The following is a 10,172-nucleotide window of genomic DNA, read 5'->3' as shown; positions in this document are numbered from 1 at the left end:
GTCAACCCTTAACCTATTAGAAAATCTAATAGCCCAATTAGCCAAATTCGATATTAAACCAAATTAGCCCTAATTCAATTTACAACTCTTTCCTCTTAGCGACATACAAGTTAAAATTGAATTGCATTACTAAAGGGTTCAATTGTTGAGACATACTACAAGCCGGAAAGCCATATCTTGTAGCATAATTTATTTGGAAAGAATATACTAGGGCATACATGAATTTATCCAGAAAAAGTCTAGACCCTAAACGTGTGATCCTAATATGCGCAACTTAACCAATCAACGGTGCATAGGCTAGAAAGATTTTGCAAACAAGAATTTCAACAAATTAATTTATCAGAAGAATTTATTGAAACTTCATTAATGATAAAACGAATCCAACCAAAGAATTCACAAGATTTCAGTTAATTTAATTAAGAAACCTTCAAGAAATTAACACAGGACACTTGGTTAAAGAAACTAAATAGAGATTACCTCTGAATTCATAGACAAATCTGAGATACGCATTCATTCCATTGATTACAACCCAAAATAAAAAGTGAAACTAACCTAAGGATACCGAAAATTGAATGTAATGGACGAAGGAACGAGTTTTACTTTGGCCTCCATCAATTTGGCCTCCCAAATTTGTCATGATTTGACCTAGGGTTGAAGAGATTATTTATGGAATTCGAGGCAGCATCGCATCGCTAAAAACAATGTTACAACGCTCACTTGCGCTCGTGCTACTCGTGTTCGTCTGTCAATGTTCGCAGCGTCTATCTTCAAGCATTAGGGTCGAGTGTCGCAATGGTGGCGATGCTAATCTTTCGGAGCATCGTGATGCTCGGGCCAGCGCTGCTACGCTGCTCTGTTCCTCGAGCTGTTGCCCTCAAGCGTTGCACGAGCATTAGGTTAGGTAAAGCAGAAGCGTTGTGGTACTCAACAGGGGCATTTTTGTCTTTTTAACTCCTTCTAAGCCCAGATGCTCAAATCTACTCCAAATTACTTCAAATTAACCCCGATTAGCTTAAAATCACAATTCTACTTCCTCGGTGCTTGATACCTACAAAATAAGACAATAAACACGTAAAACTTGATAACAAGCCCGAATTAAGCTAGGAATAATAGCTCTTTTTGAGAGCTAGTTGTGAAACTAGTACATAGGCCAAGTACATTGCACAATGTTTACTCCCTAGCTTCCTGGCCTTTATCGCTAAAATCAAACAAGTAGGAAATGTTTTCCTTTCTCCTACAAATACTACCTCGGCTCGATCTGGTAGTCTGAATACTATCTTCTTCTTATGACAATCAACTGATGCATGGTATTTAAACAAGAAATCCATTTCCAGAATAGCATCAAACTCTGGCAGTTCTAAGGGAATCAAATCAATCACCCTACTCTGTCCCTCTATAAAAATTAATAGTTTCTACAATAATCATTAACTATCAACATATCACCAATATGAGTGTAGTTATCAAACTCTTCAGGCATAATTTCTAGCATCCTATCAATACTTGATGCAAACATGCTATAAATAAATGAATGGGTTGCCCTTGGACCAAATAATACATGAGTAGGTCTGTCAATAATAAATATTGTACCAGTAAGAACATATGGTTCATCTTCAGCCTCCTGTTGGGTCATAGCATAAACCTTGCCTTGTTGACGAGGCCATCCTGCTTCATCTTTCTGCTTGTCACTACTAGTGCCCTCATCACCTGTTGCACCTACCTTAGCAGCTGCCTTCTACTCAGTCTGTGCCCCGAAAACTAACTCGGGACATTCTCTTTTATAATGCACGGGTTGTCCACACTGATAGCAAACATTTTGTCCCTTGATGACATGCAGAAATGCATGTCATCTTAGGCCTTTTACTTAGAATTATGAAGGTCGTTAAGCAGAATATGCGTCAATCATGATAGGAATTCACGAGAAAATGAGCTCGCGTTGATCAGCATGTTGAATCTCAGCTAACCTGTTATTATGCGTTCAATGTTCTATTTTTGTAGCTAAAACAGGAAATGGACGCAAACGCGAAAACCGGACCACCGCATAGACAACCGCATGCGGAGAAACACTCTATCGCAAGGCCAAACGCGTCGATCAATGCATGGATGTTGCGGTAATCAGCCGTATGCCTCCATCGCATGGGAGTTGGGCTGCGGTAGCGATTGCGGTCATCTTGTAGAGTTCCGGTATTAAGCGAATGCGGTCACTAAATGATTGTAGCTACGTGACAACGCATACTAATGGTATCAATGCAAGGTTGGTGGAATGAACGCATCAACGCATCTACCTCGAGAAAAACCAAAAGATGTTGCTGACATTTCACCTACCACACCGTTAGTGGCAAAGGTTCAGAAAGGACTAACGTACCGAATGTCAGACTCAGAGCAGTCCAATTAATGCTGTCGGCGACCCAAGCTCTATAAATAGAAGCCGATGAGCTGAAATTTAAGTAATCTGGGGATGATCCTTGTGAACCAGGGATTTTTTCTGTGATCCAGAAAAACTGCGTGAGAAGACGCTTGAGAGTCCTTCACCTCCTTCATCCATTCCGAGTGATGACCGGAGCCTTCGATCGGAGCTAGATCTCGAGAGAGTCAAACTCCACCGCCCATCCATGGCACCACCGGCAGCCTTGACGCACATCCGCTGGAAGCAAGTCTTTGGTTCCAGCTGGTCACTTCATTTTCCTTTATTTTCTTATATTGTATTGTATGACATTTTGTGATTAAGGAATTAATACAATTTTTTTTTCAATGCATCGCTTTATTTCTTTCGACTCCATCTCCATCTTCTTTGCTTAGTATCTTTACTTTTATTGCAACACTTAGTGGGATTGCTTGGGTATTGCACACTTAGTCATATGGATTAGGGATATGAAGAATGTAGCAACCCACCGAGAGGTGTGCGTTGCGTGAGTGTGTGAGTAACCTTATTTTCTTAGTGTGAAGCTGCGGCAACGCTTGTCTATGGGCTAACGCATTTCTTGTCTATGAGTAAAGTCAACAACAATCAACTGCCCGAGAGGGCAAGTGGTTGGTCGCATTAAGCAATGTATGCATTGTTCACTAGAGATAGGAATAATCTAACGTCAACCAAGTTCATGCAATTGTCTTGTTTTATGTTGTGCCCAACACCCCTTTAGAGCTACTTGAGAGAGAGTCTAAAGAAAGAACCTAATGAATCGAGAGAGCTAGGTTAGAATCTAGACTCGAGAGAGCAAGATTAGATCGGCATAAGCAAGAGATAGGGACTTAGAGATAAGCTCTGTTTGTCAACCGGCATCGCATGCATCCTAGAGATGGGAATGATATTATGTGGTCGCCTTATTTGTGTGTGTGTCATTTTGCATTGCATAAATAAGAATAAAGGCTTATGTGTAGGTCCTATAGACTTATCGCATATATCGCATGCGTTTAGCATTAGAAGTCGTAGCATTCGCACCGAGAGGTGGTTTACTATTGTATGTGTGTTGCATGATCACAGGGCTTGCATTGACTAAGGTTGCCCTTGCGGTCACTCTTAAGGGTTGCAATGAAATCATCTCCGCATTTTATCTATTTTCCTATACATTTATTTCGTGTCAAGTGTTATCGTATCTCTACCTCCCATGCATATTCTCATTGTGTTGTCTGTTAGATAGAAGTAGGATTAGGATTAACTTAGCAACCTCCCTTCCATTCTTTTATTTAAATCGTCGCATGCACATTACCGCATAAATATAGCTACGAGTCCCTGTGTTCGACCTCGGATTACCCGAGAAACTTGCATTCGCGTTATACTTGGCGTGAGCGCAAGAAAACATGTGACAGGATGCATGGTCATCACATAAATTTATTAACGCATATTCATTCCAACGCATGACCATTGACGCATGACCATCAACGCATATCTTAGGAACATGCATCGTATACCGTGTCTAAGGGATTTTAGTTTTTGAATAATTTGACTTCTAATTTCCCGTCATCACCCCTCGTAACACTATCCTAAATGATATTTTCCGCAACTGGCACACTGGATCTTTCTACTGGTTCTGGCCACAGACTCTCTTGTACGTCTCAATCTAGATCCCCCAGCTATCTGGCTGGATCTCTGTCTACTCCTTTTTTGTTGACTGCCTACTATGCTACCTTGAGTGGTAGCTGGCCCACTGAAACGAGGCTTGAAATCTCTCCTGCCAGATACTTTTGGAGTAAATTTCCTCTTTTCTCCTCTGGTAACTTCCTTGTCTTACATGTCCTCTGTTAGGCTTTCTTCCACTTGCATTGCGGTCTCCACTAACTAGAAAGAATCTGTCCAATTAGCTGTAGCAGTAACAGAAGCCCGTATCTCCCTTCTCAAACCTCTCTCAAAGCATGTGCGCCTGTCTTTTTCCTCAGCTATAATTGTAGAAGCATACCTAGATAACTTTATTTACTTCTGGTCATATTCAGCAATTGTCGTACTACCTTGATCAAGTTTTAGGAACTCGTTCCTTTTTGCCTCACAATAAGAAGTAGAATAGTACTTGTCTTAAAAAATTCTCTTAAACTCATCTCAGGTCATCTCTTCTAATCTGTTCCTTCTAAAGTCTATCACTCTCAACCACTGCTCTGTCCTTTCTGTAACAGAAATACTGCTAGCTTGACCTTGTGGTCCATAGAACATCATGTTAACTGAAAACATTTCTCTATCTGAATTAACCATGCCTCAACATCTGCTGGGTCAGTAGTACCCTTAAATGTAGTGGCATCTAGTGCCTTCATCCTTTCAATACCATACTTCTTCTGGGGATCTGTCTGTACAAATCCTATGCTAACTACCAACCTTTAGGCAATCCTATCGAAGACTTTATCCTCTATCTAAGGATCAACTCTAACTTGAGGGGTACTAGACCCTCCCTCAGATTTAGCTTCTTGTACTACTAGTTCCCTAGTGGGATACGATATGATATACTAACATGCAATAGATACAAACAGAATGAATAAGCAATTTAATTACATTTAGTTTGAGTTTTAAAGCATGCATCATCAGAAAAACACAAGTGGGTTTCATGTTACATACTTTTTTGATGAATTCTTCCAATTCCAAGCTGCTCTTTACTCCAATTCAGTTCTAAATCAACCGTGAACCACTAAGAAATCTTCTATACTATTCTCAGCCTTGAATTTGAGTGGTGGAACTTGGATTTGAGTGAATTTGTGAAGTTGTTTTTGTGGGTTTGAAGAGGAAGAAGAAGCAGTAGTAGAAAACAGTTTTCCAGCTGCAAAAAGACCCTAATCTCTTCTTCAATTCAGAAAGTTTTGTACTTAAGCAACATGCAAGCAATTCAGCCTTTCAATGAAGCCAACAACTACTTGATTTAATAAGTGGAATTTGTGTGGATAATGGGTAGGACACATCCAACTTGGAGGAAAAAGTGGAAAACTCACTCAAGTCATTTTCTCCAATTTTCAAATTCCATTTTAATTTCAATTTAATTAATCCTAAATTAAGTAAATTCAATTTGATTAATTCATAATTAATCAAATTAAATATTTCAGTATTCAATTTCTCAAATTGAAAATTAAAATTGGAAATTAATTTGATTTTTAATTAATTAAACATAATTAATTAATTAATTAATTAATTTAATATCAAATATCAAATTAATCACACACAAAATTTTGATCATGAATCCTATCTATGTAATTAATATTTAAATCAATATTTAAATATTATAAACTCTCCAATTTCATTTAATTTCAATAAATTAAACATTATTTATATCATATATAATTTATACAAACCCTAATTTAAATTTGAAATTTATTAAATTCAAACCCTAATTTCAATTTGAAAATTTTCAAATTGAAATTCAATTTGAACAATTCAAATTGATATCATTCCAAATTCACTCAATTTAATAATTCAAGGTATTCATGTTTTACGAGCTAATAGAAAGACCTTATGGACCTATAAATCATGAGCTACAACGGTTAAGATTAATTGGTTAAACACTTTAGTCCAAATTAATCGGTATTCGTTAACTATCAGGTCACACCACTATAGCTCGATAGTTGCACTCTCCTCATTGTAGATATATTTGTGTCCACATGATTTAACCATAACCAGTAAGTCGACCATTCACAGGTTGTTGATAATAACGGTTGGGTCAATACGCTGTTTTACCCCCGATATTGCGTCTTGTTCCTTAAGTTCCAACTGATCCTCTAATGAACAATTGGTTTATGATCCAATCACTAAATTGAATCCCTCTCGTGCCAGTGAGAGGGTGGGGCCCTTTGTTCAAGACTTGGATTTAGTATTTAACAGAACAACCATTCTTCTATCCCTAAATCAAGTAGGCGTGAATTCTGTCTTGTACCCTATGTCCCCAGCTATCTACCCAGTCTTACCTTTGAAATGGGAGGCTTATTGAGCCGACGCTGTTAAGCCAACTCTCACCCATGCAAATCTAAGGAAAATCCTGGATAAACAGGAGTTCATAGTTAACTCAGGTTAAGATCGAGTTACCTAGGTCATCTAAGCGAAATAGTCAGTCTTAAACAGTAAACAACGTTATAAAGTAAGAGTGACTCATTTCTTGGTCCGATCTTATGCAAACTCATAGCATAGGACGCCTCCACTCGTCATGTCAATACATGAACGAATCAAGATCACTTCATTTGTACTTTTTTTATAACAATTTGTAATAGCTATAGAGTAGGCCGCATCCAATAGTGCTACAAGAATAAGCACCCAACCTTATTCAAATACTATAGACCATTTTGGCTATTTACTCGAACTTGATCCATCTTTATGTCTCTACATGAAGTTCAAGTATTCATGTTATAGCCATGTATCTTTGTTTATTGAATTTAGACTTTATGAATGCAATTAATAGATTCAATAATAACTTTGATAACTACGAGTTTTAGGACATACAACCCAACAGGATCTTGATCCCTTCGAGCTACGGGATCTCTGGTAAGGTCACGATTCCCTTCAGTCATCTGTTGAGTTAGTCTGTCACCTTTTCGAGGCATGCTTCCTATAACATATACATTATTAGGTTTATAACAACATTCGCATGCCCCTAGTCTAATAATGCATGACTCTATTCCCAAAATCTTATGCTCTGATACCAACTTATCACACCCTTTCCTAAATTACCTTCCTAACCCGAGAAGAAGTGTGAAGACAATAATTGCCAAACCTCTGATGATAGCCACTACCAACATACTTCCATGAACTTGTGCCTTAGTACTTGGTAAATAGTTTATGTCTCACAACAGATCATTACCACAGGGTCAATACAACTTAAGCATAAAGATTCTTATATAGTAGAACACCTTATTTACATACGACACAGCAAAGAGGTCCAAGTTAGACTATTTACAATAACCACTCAAGACTCTACCCTAACCCCCACAACACGAACATAAGATCCAAGTTTAACAAAAACATGATGAGCCATCTAAACTTCAAGTTCTCGAGGTTCTTGAGAAGTGATTGACTTGCAGAACTGCTAGGCCTCAGGACGTCGACTGCTACCTGGGAAGGAAAACATTAAGAAGGGTGAGCTTAAAATTCTCAGTGAGTGGCTTTTTTAAAGAAACATACTTTCTTCAATTCATAATATAAGCATGTTTTTCATAAAATATTTACATATTCATTCCTAGGGTTTGGGAATAAAAACTTGGAAACATAAAATTATAACACGTAAAGCCCTGCATTAAAGCTCATCCTTTGCCTGAACATGAGGGAGAGCCCTTTTTCTCAATCTCTAGTAATCTTAGTTGAGAGAGAGCCTTTTTTCTCGATCTCATCAAATATCAATAACATAGATCTTACGTGCACGTAGAAATGAGTAGGATCCTACTTACTTTACCATAACTTCGGTAACAAGGATCATCATATAGTTGGGTACCTCACCATACCTTTAGTACCAATGCTAAGGAGTAGCTAGTACATTACATATCAAGCATATAACATGTTAACATCATAAAACAATGTACTTACCATACTTAAGAGAATCCTTACATAGCTCATTTTAATACTAAAACATGCAATAAAATTGAAAGGAAACGCATGGAAATTACATGTAAAACCTATCTTAAAACCATCAACATGCTTTCAGAATCGATTCCCTATAATTAAAACATGCATTGGAAAATCAAGTTAAAACTAACTGTCTTTGAGTTACTCTCTCAAAAGGTTGTAGGTGTGTTCTATATGCATCTGCCCCCTGTAAGCGAACAATAAGAGCCTTTGGTTAATGCCTTTATCCCCCTCTTGAACTTAACTTACTATTCAAATTTAACACATGCTAAGCCTCAAATATAGTTCGATGCATCATTTCATTCCTTTTTCTCGACACATGCTCAACACATAGGTACTTTCTGCATTACCACACTTAACCACATTTTTACCTTGCAACTAGCTAGGTAGTAAGTAGCGTGCATAAAATGCTCCTAAGCGTCAGAACGTGCCTGCCTCGCCTATGTGATGGATGCTCGTCCACAGTTAGCCTAAGCTGGTCAACTGCTTGATTATGCGTGGATTGCAATTGCCTACTTGTTCATCCAACAAAAATTTCAGATTTCACTTCCAGCCTGAATAAGTTAAATCCCAAACCTAATCTCATGAAACTTCCTCTAAGAACTTATTTCTAGACATCTTAAATAGCTTACCTTAAGATTCCAACCTTAGATTCTCCTATACGAGCTTGAAATTTACCAATCTTTACAACTCGGCTGCATAGCCTAAAATTCTTGAACACTCGAAAAAATTCTTCAACCTACAACTCCCTTCCATGGGAATTTTCCTTTGGTAGCCTTGGATTAACTCCTTGACTGTTCAAGCTTCAAATTCACAACAACTTTCCTTCCTTGGCACGAGTAGAATGCCCAAACCGAACTCTTCAATTCAAAACTCTCTTTTATATAAGGTTGCATGATTATAGTACTTCCTTAAAATGACAGATGGTGCACTAACCTTTACTAATGGTCTCTAATCATGCCACTTGGCATCCCAGCTAGCTTTTCTCCTCGACCAACGCATTCCTCAGCTAACACCACCCACCCTTGCTCACGCATCGCTAGCCAACGTATACATTGGTGACACTCATTGATGCCCCCCTTAACCTCTCATATGCCTTAGCACTCCTTGTCTACCATGCGTTCACTTAGGCAACCTCAACTGCCTGCATACTAACCATCCTAGGCCTGCATTGACCTTGAAAAGGCCCTTGATGCATACCTCTTATTAGACCTAGCCAATTCCCACCCTTAGGCTCTTGAGCCTATAAAAAATCATGCTTTCCTCACTTATAAGTTTCTTATTTCCATCTAAGTGTTAGCTCTCTAATCTCACCCGAGAGCATAACTTCTAGCACTTAGGCAAATTTCTACTTCCCTTTCAACCTAGCATCACACCAACCTTCATTTGCCTTAACCTTCCCAAATTTTGTCTAAGTGTTAGCTACTCTTTACTACCCGAGAGCGCCCCCTTTCAAGACTTAGCAACTTTTCCTCATCTCTAACTTCACACACAAACTCACTGTAACTTCCATATTATTTCTGTTGTGTTGTATATCCTAAAACTTGCAGTTTGTAATATTAAACATATTCTATTTGCAATAAAGATATTATTGATGTTTTATTCAATAAATATTGAATATGTAAATTGCACTTGTAAAGACTAAATCCAATAAACTAAGATCCATGGCTATTACATCAATACTTGAACTTTATGTGGAGACAAAAATATGGATCAAGTTCAAGTAAATAGCCAAAACGGTCTATAGTATACGAATAAGGTTGGGTACCTTATTTTGGTAACACTATCGGATGCGGCCCACTATGTATTTAGTACAAACGATGTGATCCTGAATTGTTCACATGGAGACATGCGAGTGGGAACATCCTATGCAAAGAGTTTGTATAAGACCAGGACCAATAAATAAGTCACTCTTACTTTATAACGTTGTTTACTATTTAAGACTGACTATTTCAAACCAATGACCTAGGTAACTCGACCTTAATCCTAAGCCAACTATGAATTCCTGTTTATTCGAGATTATCTTTAGATTTGCATAGGTGAGGGTTGGCTCAACAACGCCGACTAAATAAGCCTCCCATTTTAGGGGTAAGATTGGGTAGATAGCTGAGGACATAGGGTGCAAGACCGAATTTACCTCTACTCGCTTTTAGGGATA

Source organism: Benincasa hispida, chromosome 2 (assembly GCF_009727055.1).
Source record: "Benincasa hispida cultivar B227 chromosome 2, ASM972705v1, whole genome shotgun sequence".
In the NCBI taxonomy this organism is placed as follows: Eukaryota; Viridiplantae; Streptophyta; class Magnoliopsida; order Cucurbitales; family Cucurbitaceae; genus Benincasa; species Benincasa hispida.
The sequence above is the reverse complement of the archived record's forward strand: the minus strand, read 5'-3'. Positions refer to the sequence as shown.